This window comes from Dendrobates tinctorius, unplaced genomic scaffold, assembly GCF_039654945.1.
Source record: "Dendrobates tinctorius isolate UK_male_01 unplaced genomic scaffold, ASM3965494v1 ptg000129l, whole genome shotgun sequence".
Lineage (NCBI taxonomy): Eukaryota > Metazoa > Chordata > Amphibia > Anura > Dendrobatidae > Dendrobates > Dendrobates tinctorius.
The window spans coordinates 28,572,561-28,584,572 of record NW_027361797.1 but is presented as its reverse complement, the minus strand read 5'-3'; positions in this window follow the sequence as shown (position 1 = coordinate 28,584,572).

Genomic DNA, 12,012 nt, shown 5'->3' with positions numbered 1-12,012 from the left:
CTGTAATGATTCTGATGCTCTGCAACTTGCCCTCCACTCGTTTTCTGTGGGCAGTTCTTCTTTGTCAGTACATTGACAGCACCCTAGGCACCAGAACTTCCTTCCCCTCACTTTTTAGCAAGCATTGCATCTGCTATTGTTCAATGGCACTCCTGCCCTGAACTGAACACCTACCTCTCTCATCATTGTAAGCAATATGAAAAACGGGAGAACAGAGGCAGAAAAACAAAGCTCACCCACACTTCCTGTAATTTGTGCCAGTGTTTCAATTGCCAGTGATAGATAAGAATTTGAAACAGGAAGATGACAACAGGTTAGACTAAAAAGAAGTACATCATGGCTGGCACTGGGGGGGGGGGGAATTTTTGAGCCGTAAGCCAGCATGGGAGGAGAGCATAGGTTTTATTTTTTGGGGACAAACATTTTGATCAAGCAGGGGTTGTCCTAGTAATGGACAACCCTTTTAAAGGGAATCAGTCAGCAGGACTGATTAGTGATTAGAGGCTTCAGCTCTACCATAGCACTTCAGCCACATTTGCATATAAATTCAAATGCTGAATTCTCAGTAATGAAGGAATGGACTGGCCATGTAAAGGTATTTCTGGACTTGTCTTTGAAAGAGCTACATATTGTGGTGCTAATAAAAATATGGATATCTTATAGCCTACATATTGTAATATATTGTTTATATGCTTTGATAGAGTGTGGTCATTAGACCAAGGGTGGAAAGTATTGCAAATATGAAATATGGTTGCTTGAATCAAAACACTATATTGCAATATACTAGGGTGTAATATCATTAATGCTGAACTTTGACACTGAGCCACAAAGCGTTTTCTCTGTGTCAATACCGTAAGACAAGGAATTGTTCTGTGGTCTTTGAAGCTCTGTGTTTCAAAGATTCATTATCCTGATTTGCACGCAAGTGACCCCTGTTGACAAACAGTGATAGATACTGAATACTTTCACTTGTGGGGGTGGTTGATGGGAAGGAACTTTCCAACTAATTCTATGTGGGGTATCCTTTACATATGTGCTAGGACAATAGGAATAACAACTGTATAGATAATGAATATTTATGCTGCTTGAACAAGGAAGTCTTGTGCTCGGTAATAGTATGATTCTCGATTGACAAGAGAGACCAAAATGTGATGGTCTCATGTAGCAATGATCATGCATGACATCCATAATCGAGGACCGATTGCGATACATATCTGACATGTATGCGTGTGTGTCTGGGTTACGATAGGTATCCAGTTTTCAGAATAGGGGATTATGGAAGTCATGCTGCCCATATGTTACCATCTTAGAGCGTTATGCTATGAGCATAAAGAGTTAACTTTGTAACAAGCAACATATGTTGAACTTTGAACAGTGATAGACAACTTTGACCAGAGGCAAACAGAGCCTGGGTTATAATCAGTAGCAAAACATTGTGCTATTGTTAAGAGACATGCTAATGGCAAACGAATCTCTGGTTGGTGCAAACACACTAAAAGGCTATAACAAACAGACCTTGAAGTCTTGTGCAGATTCAAGATTCTGATGCAGACTAAACATACTGCACAGTTGTAATGTGGGAGTGTTGTATATAAAAAGGTGGACCCTGTGTCAGTGAAGGGATGACATTTCCAGAAGGTATCGTGGGTGCACGGTTTCTGTGATGACAAGACCAGAGTATTTTTCTTCTCACTGACACTGCGGTCCCTCCAGTAGAGAAGTGATGCTACAATGCTTGGTAATGTATAGTATGGATACTTATTTCTCTATGTACTATAATTCATAATAATTGTATGATTCACATGAAATTAATTAACAAGACAGGGTAATATTATATCTGCCATTCCATTAACTTGGTGTTCTATCATTTAAATTAATCATTGTATAATAAAATTGTGTTATATCCAAGTAGTAGCCTTCTTTAAAGCCGTATCCGAACCTTACTGCTGAACAGTTGGCAATACACATGTACATATAAGTAGCTTGGGGGGTGTAATCCTGCTGACAGAATCCCTTTAAATACTGATGAGTTCCAATTTCTCCAAAAGTACATTTCTTATTTGTAGGAGATTATGACTGTAAGGAGGGGTGTTTGTTTTAAATGAATTCAGTTTTTTGACATTTTCATGGATTTTTAATGAATTCAGCATATTAGAAATTCCCAGCATATAAACCCTTCTGAGCATATAGCAGTGTTTTGAGGACAAGCGAGGAACGTCACGTCACGTCCACAGCTAGTATAATCACTTCTCATATGCTAATTCTACAATCAAAGCGGCATCCAGAAGTGGCAAAGCCAGTGATTGCGGTGTCAAGATCTGTCGGATTCTTTAGAGAGCAAAATGTGCGAAGGGGAGAGACACATAATAAAGTTCAAGAACTTGGATCAGTAGGATGGTTATTGTCAAAGGTTCCGTACTGTAGCGAGGCTTCAAATAAACAACGAAGTTGCAAATGAGATTTGGACCTTTTTCTAGGTTGTATCACACAGTTAAATGTCACAGACTTCATACTGTGGTACCATTTGTGTCTCGGTGGGGGAGAGTGAAAAGATTCCCTCTGACTCTGCTTTGATCATAAGCTAATTACGGTAATGTTCTCAATGAACTATCACTTTGCAGCTCTCCTACTGAAAGAATTAAAAGCCTTCCCCTAACAGAGATTGCACATCTGAAAGCCAAAGCTCAAAATGTTAAGAGGTTGCAAAGGGAGATGGGTCCCAGTAAGCAGAGCAGATGTTACATAATGCCATATTTCATCAATTGCCTATTGAAGAGGGTCTTGTTACTGATAATCCCCATTCAAATGTTTTTCCTGCAGTATGTATTCAAGAAAATATGCATCATTCTTTTTGTTAAAAGTGTTGTGCAAGAGTTAAAAAGGCAACAAATGTTCTAAAATAAAAAAAACATAACAGTAGTCGACTCAATTCGTCAATCCCCCACCAATCCAGTACATGTGCACTTCGTTTTGGTCATGGCGGTAAGTGCACCAGGTGACCAGTGTGGGTAGTAGTATCTCAGTGGCTAGAACCACGGTACGGCACTGATTGACAGCCGCCGCTAACCGTGTACTTGTAAGGGGGTGAAGTGAAGAGGAAGAAGAGCCTAAACGGGGTTACATTTCCTGCTCCGTATCCGGAACCACCTAGCCAGACAGCAGGGTTGCTGGGGGGGGGGAGACATTTGGGTCCGGACAGACTGAACCATGTGACCGTAGGGGGCTGTGGTAAGGGAGGAGAGGTGCTGGACAGGAAGCTGTGCAGGGAAAGCGAAAGCAGAGCGCACCAAAGACAGAGCAGAGCGCACCAGACGGAGAGCAGGCTGGAGCACCCACTCCCAGAAAGAGAGAACTCCGGGTCAAGGGACAGAGTCTGAAGGATGAGGCGTTGAGAGCGCCGTATGTGAGTATGTGGACCCGGTAGCCTCCGTGACTAGAGGAGAGTTTCCCCCTGACAGTTCAGAGACATGAGAGCGCAGTCCTGGAGACCACAGTGATAAGGCGGGTCCCCCGAGTGTGGTAAAGAGACTTCCCAGTGTGCGCAGCATCGTTCCTGCGGAGAGACAGATGGGGTATCTTGCAAAGACTCAGAGCAGGGGAGATTCAGGTTCCCAGCGCCTCCCTGCTCCTTGCTTTAACCCCTGAGGTTCCAACTTCCTTCAAAGTAGAGACTCTAGAGACTGCAAGAGCCGCTGTTGTCGGTGCCAACGTGGGAGAAGTATACCCTTCAATCAAGCTTTCCCTGGACTGAAAAGTTACAATTACCTGTGCTATATTACTGTTTTCTACATTTATCCCCCTACTGCTCCTCCCTGCGTGGAGAGAAAAATCACTGTAAAAAACCTTTAACTCTTGGTCTGTCTTGGATCCCTGGTGACATCCTCAGTACCTGCAGTTTATTACATACTGACAGTGACTGAAGCTGCGACAGCTCTGCCTCTATGACTAAAAGCCCAAGGCTTCCGGGAAGGACTCAGGTTAATTTCCTCCTGGAAGCAGGGCTTTTATTGTGGCAAGCACACTTGTTTAGTATGCTATTAACCTGCAAATTAACCACATATCTGCAGGTAAAACCCTCCATCTGTCATATATGTTTGGCATATATAGGCTGTGAATATTTCATATAAGAAATCAAGGGTAGTAAGTAACAATATTCATAGTGTCATCATAAAAAGAAACTATTACAATGGTGTGAATAGGACCTAAAAGCGCTGATGGTTGATTTATAGGATGGGGGAAAGGTCAATCTATTAAATGTTGAATTCTCTGCAGTATTTACACAGAAAATCCCATAACGGATGACATGATCTGGGATACCATAAATTCTCCACTAAATGTCACCTGCTGGACTCAGCAGGAAGTATGGCGCTGCCTCAAAGTCACCAATGTAAACAAATTCCTGGCCCCGGAGGGCATACACCTCCCGAGTACTGGAGGAATTAAAGAGGTTGTCCATTACTTTATCATTGATGACCTGTTCATAGGATACGCCATCAATGTCTGATCAGCGGAAGTGCCAGGATTTGGACCCCGACCAATCTGTTGTTCTCAGTGTAGGCGGCGGCCAGAAATGCCCAGTTGCAGAGATGCTCAGTCTTCTGATCGTGACCTTGGCAGGGTACTGTACTGCAAATCTATCTCCTATTCAAATCAATTGGAGGCTGATGTGCAATACCTGGTTGCAGCCTGTATCAGAAGACTGAGCAGCTCTGCAATTGAGCATTTTTATCCAGCTGACACTGAGAAGAGCTGATCAGCAGGGTGCCGGGTTTTCGACTCTGACTGATCAGGCATTGATGCCCTATCCTAAGAATAGGTCATCAGTGATAAAGTAATGGACAACCTCTGTTGTGAACACTTTTGACCTGGCTTCTGAGTTTGGGCTCCCTCTGGTGGTTGCTGCTGGTAATGGAGCTGGTCTGGCTGGCAGAAGTCAATCACCTGAGGAGAATGATTGGAGGTCAGGTGTTACAGACTGGAGAGATTTAAGTGAGCAACTGTCCCTCAGTTGTTGCCAGTGATTTGGTTTTCTTCCTGAGCATTTTGGAAGTCTGCTTGCCTCCTGCATCTTTCAGATAAGTTATTTGTCTGCTTGAATCTTTTTGCATTTGATCCAACAAGGGGAACTGCTACCTTGGATCTAATCCTTATAAACAGGGAGGAAATGGTTGAGGAGGTAAAAGTGGCTGGGACCCTAGGAGGTAGCGACCATGCTATTTTAGAATTTTGGATAACTAGAGGGGGAAGACCTGTGAAGACTCAGACATCAAGGTTAGATTTCAGAAAGGCAGATTTTAAGGGATTCAGAAAGAGAATTGGATGGATCCAATGGCTGGATATCCTTAAAGACAAAAATGTCCAGGAAGGATGGGAAATCTTGAAAAATGAAATTCTCAAAGCACAGTTGTTAACAATTCCGAAAAGAGGGAAGAATAGGAAGCATTTAAGGAAACCAGGATGGATGAACACAGAACTTAAGCACATGCTAAAAAGGAAGAAAAAAATGTTTATAAAATGGAAAGAAGGAGGCATATCTAAAGAAGAATATAATGCTGTCTGCAGAACCTGCAGGGCACAAATCAGATTATCTAAAGCTGAAAATGAATTGAGGCTTGCAAGAGATGTCAAAAGCAATAATAAAGGATTTTGGGGATATGTCAAAAGTAAAAGAAAAGTCAAAGATGCTATAGGATTTTTACAGGATGAAAATGATGAAATGGTAAGACAGGATGTTGAGAAGGCTGAACTTTTAAATTCCTATTTTGCATCTGTTTTCTCTCAGAAAGGAAATGTAACATCAACTGTTATTCACTGTCCTATTAAGGGAATAGAAGAATCCAGGATATCTATAAACAGAAAGATAGTGAGGGAACACTTAGCTAACCTAAATGAATTCAAGTCTCCAGGTCCAGATGAATTACACCCCAGAGTACTGAAGGAGATAGCAGAAGAAATTTTTGAACCCCTCTCCATAATCTTTGAAAATTCTTGGAGAACAGGAGAAGTGCCAGAAGACTGGAGAAGAGCAAATGTTGTTCCTATCTTCAAAAAGGGGAAGAAGGTGGACCCAGGCAACTATAGGCCGGTGAGTCTGACTTCTATACCAGGAAAGATCTTTGAACAAATTATTAAACAACATGTATGTCAATACCTGGATAAGAATGAAGTGATTAAACAGAGTCAGCATGGGTTTGTAACTAATAAGTCATGTCAGACTAATTTAATTTCCTTCTATGACGGTATTACTGATTGGGTGGATCAAGGAAATGCTGTAGATATAGTATATCTTGACTTCAGCAAAGCATTTGACAAAGTCTCTCATACAATCCTTATTGAAAAAATGACTAAGTATGGAATGGACCAAGGCAACTGTTAGGTGGATTCATAACTGGCTTAGTGATCGGACCCAAAGAGTGGTCGTAAATGGCTGCACATCCAGTTGGAAGAATGTCTCAAGTGGGGTACCACAGGGCTCTGTCCTGGGCCCTGTATTGTTCAACATCTTTATCAACGATTTAGATGAAGGAATTGAGGGTAAACTGATTAAATTTGCTGATGACACATAGCTAGGTGGGATAGCTAATACTAGAGAAGAGAGAGAGAGGATTCAAAAAGATTTAAATAAACTGGAGAAGTGGGCAGCAACTAACAGAATGGTTTTTAACAGGGAGAAATGCAAAGTACTACATCTGGGCAATAAAAATGAAAAAAGCATATATAGAATGGGAGGAATAGGGCTAAGTGACAGCACATGTGAAAAAGACTTGGGTATACTAATAGATCACAGACTGAATATGAGTCAACAGTGTGATGCAGCAGCAAAAAAGGCAAATGCAATTCTAGGATGTATTAACAGAAGCATACAGTCTAGATCACGTGAAGTAATTATTTCCCTCTACTCCTCTTTGGTCAGACCTCATCTGGAATATTGTGTCCAATTTTGGGCACCACATTTTAAAAAAGACATCAACAAACTGGAGCAAGTTCAGAAAAGAGCGACCAGAATGGTGACCGGTCTGCAAACCCTGTCTTATGAGGAAAGGTTGCAGGATTTGGGAATGTTTAGTTTGCAAAAGAGAAGACTGAGAGGAGACTTAATAGCTGTCTACAAATATCTAAAGGGCTGTCACATTGTAGAAGGATCAACTTTATTCTCATTTGCACAAGGAAAGACTAGAAGCAATGGGATGAAGCTGAATGGGAGGAGACACAGATTAGATATTAGAAAAAACTTTTTGACAGTTAGAGTGATCAATGAGTGGAACAGGCTGCCACGAGAAGTGGTGAGTTCTCCTTCAATGGAAGTCTTCAAACAGAGGCTGGACAGACATCTAACTGGGATGATTTAGCGAATCCTGCTTTGAGCAGGGGGTTGGACCAGATGGCCCAGGAGGTCCCTTCCAACTCTACGATTCTATGATTCTATGATTCATTTTTTTCTTTTCTCTGATTTTTGCTCTGCTGGTGTGAGTTCAGCCTGGTTCCCTACTAGGACCTGTGCTGGACTCTGTTCCATATGCCACAGCTCATGTCAGTCTTTTCAGGTTTTTCTAGTCCCCTGTTATATCAGAATCTTTTGTTTTGCATCCAGTTCACAACAGAGTTCTGATTTAGTGGGGGAGAGGTCGTGTGGCCTCAGTATTTTTGCATATCAGACGTGTTGGATTTTTTCTTAGGGTTTTTTGCGTGATTGCAGACAGTATCCTTTCCTGTCCTATCTAGACAGTTTCGGCCCCATCATTTGCTTATTATATTTTCTGCCTGTGTTTTGTGCCTCATCTTGTCTCACCAGCAATATATGTTCGGGGGCTATTTATTCCTTTGGGGTTCTACTCTGGGGCAGTTTAGCTTTTACCTTTCTCTCTTTAGGCTTAGTTAATTCTGTGGCTGTGCCGAGGAGTCTAGGGCATCATAGGTACGTCCCACGGCTAATTCTAGTTGCGTTGTCAGTTTAAGGGTCTGCAATCCGTTAAGTTACCAACCTCTCTGGTTATCTGGTTGCCTAGCCTATTCCCCTGCTATCCTCCTCGGTTACCTAATCATAACAAACCTCTTTAAGTACCATGATATACAGACCTTTATTCCTAATATTCAAGAATTTCATAACAACAGGGTCTGCATCACTGGACTGGCGTATAGCAAATGTGGTGTCAATATTAAAAAATGGGACAAAATCTGAACCTGGAAATTATAGGCTGGAAAATTTTGCCCCTACAGTGGGGAATATCTTTGAGGCTTTTCTAAGAGAAGCTATTTTGGTGTATCTTAATAAGTATAACTTCATGACCCAATATCAACTCGGACTTGTCAAGCTAATCTGATTAATTCAAGGCTGGAACAAAGAAACTTTATTGTTCTCGATCTAGACATTTGATTCAGTGCCACATAAAAGGTTGGTACACAAAATGAGAACAGTGGAACTTGGGAAAATAAGTGTAATTGGGTTAACAACTGATTCAGTGATAGGGTGGTTATTAATGAAACAGTAGCACAGGAGTCAGTATTGGGCCCTCTTAACATTTCATAATGAACTTGTAGAGGACATACAGAGTGGAATTTTAATATTTGAAGATTATGCTAAACTCTGCAATGTAATCAATACAGAGAATGATAATTTAATATTACAGAAAGATATTTGTAAGCTGGAGGCTTGGGTTAAGAAATGGCAATTCAAGTTTAATGTAGATAAATGTAAGGTCATGTACTTGGGCAGAAGAAATGAAATGTATAATTATGATGTGCTAAATGGTAAATTATTGACTAAAACAGTAATAGAAAAAGTCTTGGGTGTATGACTGGGCAGCAAACTCACCTTTTGTGAACATTGCCAGTGCAGCCACTGCCAAGCCTAATAAAATAATGGGATGCTCTAAAAGAAGTATAGCTGCTCATGATGAGAACATATGGTACTTTTCCTCTATGCAAATCACTGGTGTGGCCAGACAGAGTACTGTGTACAATTTTAGACTCCGGTGTATAAGAAGGACACAGCTGAACTAGAGCGGTGCTGAGACCAGTGACCAAAGTTAATAAGGGAATAAATGACCAATGATATCAATACAGCTCATCAGACTTGGGGTTTTTCAGTTTGGAAAAAATGAAGGTTTTAAAGGCGATCTTATTACAATGTACAAATACAGTGCCTACAAGTAGTATTCAACCCCCTGCAGATTTAGCAGGTTTGATAAGATGCAAATAAGTTAGAGCCTTCAAACTTCACACAAGAGCAGGATTTATTAACAGATGCATAAATCTTACAAACCAAAAAGTTATGTTGCTCAGTTAAATTTTAATAAATTTTCAACATAAAAGTGTGGGTCAATTATTATTCAACCCCTAGGTTTAATATTTTGTGGAATAACCCTTGTTTGCAATTACAGCTAATAATCGTCTTTTATAAGACCTGATCAGGCCGGCACAGGTCTCTGGAGTTATCTTGGCCCACTCCTCCATGCAGATCTTCTCCAAGTTATCTAGGTTCTTTGGGTGTCTCATGTGGACTTTAATCTTGAGCTCCTTCCACAAGTTTTCAATTGGGTTAAGGTCAGGAGACTGACTAGGCCACTCCAACACCTTGATTTTTTGCCTCTTGAACCAGGCCTTGGTTTTGTTGGCTGTGTGCTTTGGGTCGTTGTCTTGTTGGAAGATGAAATGACGACCCATCTTAAGATCCTTGATGGAGGAGCGGAGGTTCTTGGCCAAAATCTCCAGGTAGGCCGTGCTATCCATCTTCCCATGGATGCGGACCAGATGGCCAGGCCCCTTGGCTGAGAAACAGCCCCACAGCATGATACTGCCACCACCATGCTTGACTGTAGGGATGGTATTCTTGGGGTCGTATGCAGTGCCATCCAGTCTCCAAACGTCACGTGTGTGGTTGGCACCAAAGATCTCGATCTTGGTCTCATCAGACCAGAGAACCTTGAACCAGTCTGTCTCAGAGTCCTCCAAGTGATCATGAGCAAACTGTAGATGAGCCTTGACATGACGCTTTGAAAGTAAAGGTACCTTATGGGCTCGTCTGGAACGGAGACCATTGTGGTGGAGTACGTTACTTATGGTATTGACTGAAACCAATGTCCCCACTGCCATGAGATCTTCCCGGAGCTCCTTCCTTGTTGTCCTTGGGTTAGCCTTGACTCTTCGGACAAGCCTGGCCTCGGCACGGGAGGAAACTTTCAAAGGCTGTCCAGGTCGTGGAAGGCTAACAGTAGTTCCATAAGCCTTCCACTTCCGGATGATGCTCCCAACAGTGGAGACAGGTAGGCCCAACTCCTTGGAAAGGGTTTTGTACCCCTTGCCAGCCTTGTGACCCTCCATGATCTTGTCTCTGATGGCCTTGGAATGCTCCTTTGTCTTTCCCATGTTGACCATGTATGAGTGCTGTTCACAAGTTTGGGGAGGGTCTTAAATAGTCAGAAAAGGCTGGAAAAAGAGATAATTAATCCAAACATGTGAAGCTCATTGTTCTTTGTGCCTGAAATACTTCTTAATACTTTAGGGGAACCAAACAGAATTGTGGTGGTTTGAGGGGTTGAATAATAAATGACCCTCTGAATAAACTTTTCACAATTTAAAAAAAAATTAAACAAAGAAATAACATTCTTTTTTGCTGCAGTGCATTTCACACTTCCAGGCTGATCTACAGTCCAAATGTCACAATGCCAAGTTAATTCCGAATGTGTAAACCTGCTAAATCTGCAGGGGGTTGAATACTACTTGTAGGCACTGTATATGAGGGGACAGTACAGAGATCTTTGGAATGATCCTTTTACTCCTAGGCCGGAGACATAGAAAAGGGGCTTCCACTACATCTAGAGGAAAGAAAATTTAATCATCACAGATGGTGATTTTTTACTGTATGAGCATAGAAATTAAGAATTTCTTTGCCACATGATGCTGTAATGCTTCATTCATTACAAAAAGTAGAAGTAGGGCCTGGATGCATTTTTTTTTTTTAAATATAATATTACAGATTATGGGCACTGACTTCTGTGATGGGATGTTGGTCAATGGAATTCGTGTGATTACCGTATGTGGAGGAGGGAAGGAAGTTTTTGCCTTATATGGGGCAAATAATATCTGCCTTACGGGGTTTTACCTTCCTCTGATCAATAGATTTTCATATAGGTTAAACTAAATGGATGTGTGTCCTCTTTCAAACTTAAAACTATTAAACTTGCCAATCTACTCCCCAATCTAACTATAATCTGTTTGTCCTGATTGCAACCTTATGTCTCGATGCGGTTCTTATAACTTAGATGTTATTTTGTTATAACTTTGGATTTGACCCGATTACATGTCTAATGTACCCCATAGCTTTTATGTAGTTTATTTTACTTGCTTAGGCCTCTTTCACACTTCAGTTTTTTGCCATCAGTCAAAATCCGCCAAAATTTGAAATTGGCGGATCCGCTTTTTCTTGTTGCGGATCCGCCATTTTCCCCATTGGGATACATTAGTGGCGGATTTTGACGGATGGTCGTCTGTTGCGTCCGATATTCGGCGGATCTGCAAAATTCTTTGCGGATTCTGTCTGAGGGGGACGGAGCTTGTAACGTTTTTTTCGCCGTCAAAATGGCGGATGACGGCGGATCCGCCGTCATCCGCCATGCGGTAGAATGGGCGCCTATGGCCGGCAGATCCGCCGGGATCCGCGATTTTGCGGAATCCGCCGGCAGGATCCGCAAAATCGTACTGGGCATGCCCAGAAAAAAAGATACTTTTCCAGACAGTCCCAAAACTATATAAGGTGGGCTAATTGGGCCCAGACATGCAGTAGCAGCCAGCCAGACAGCAAGCAAGCCATCCAGCCACCAAGCCTGCCACCAAGCCTGCCAGACAAGCCACCAAGCCTGCCAGACAAGCCACCAAGCCTGCAGACAGCCACACAGCTATCAAGAGGCCTGCCAGTACCAGCTCACCAACAAGTGTGAGTATACCTATTTATCACATTTCTGTGTGTGTGTGTATGGCCTGCTAGTGTGTAGCCTGCCTGTGTGTGTGTGTGTG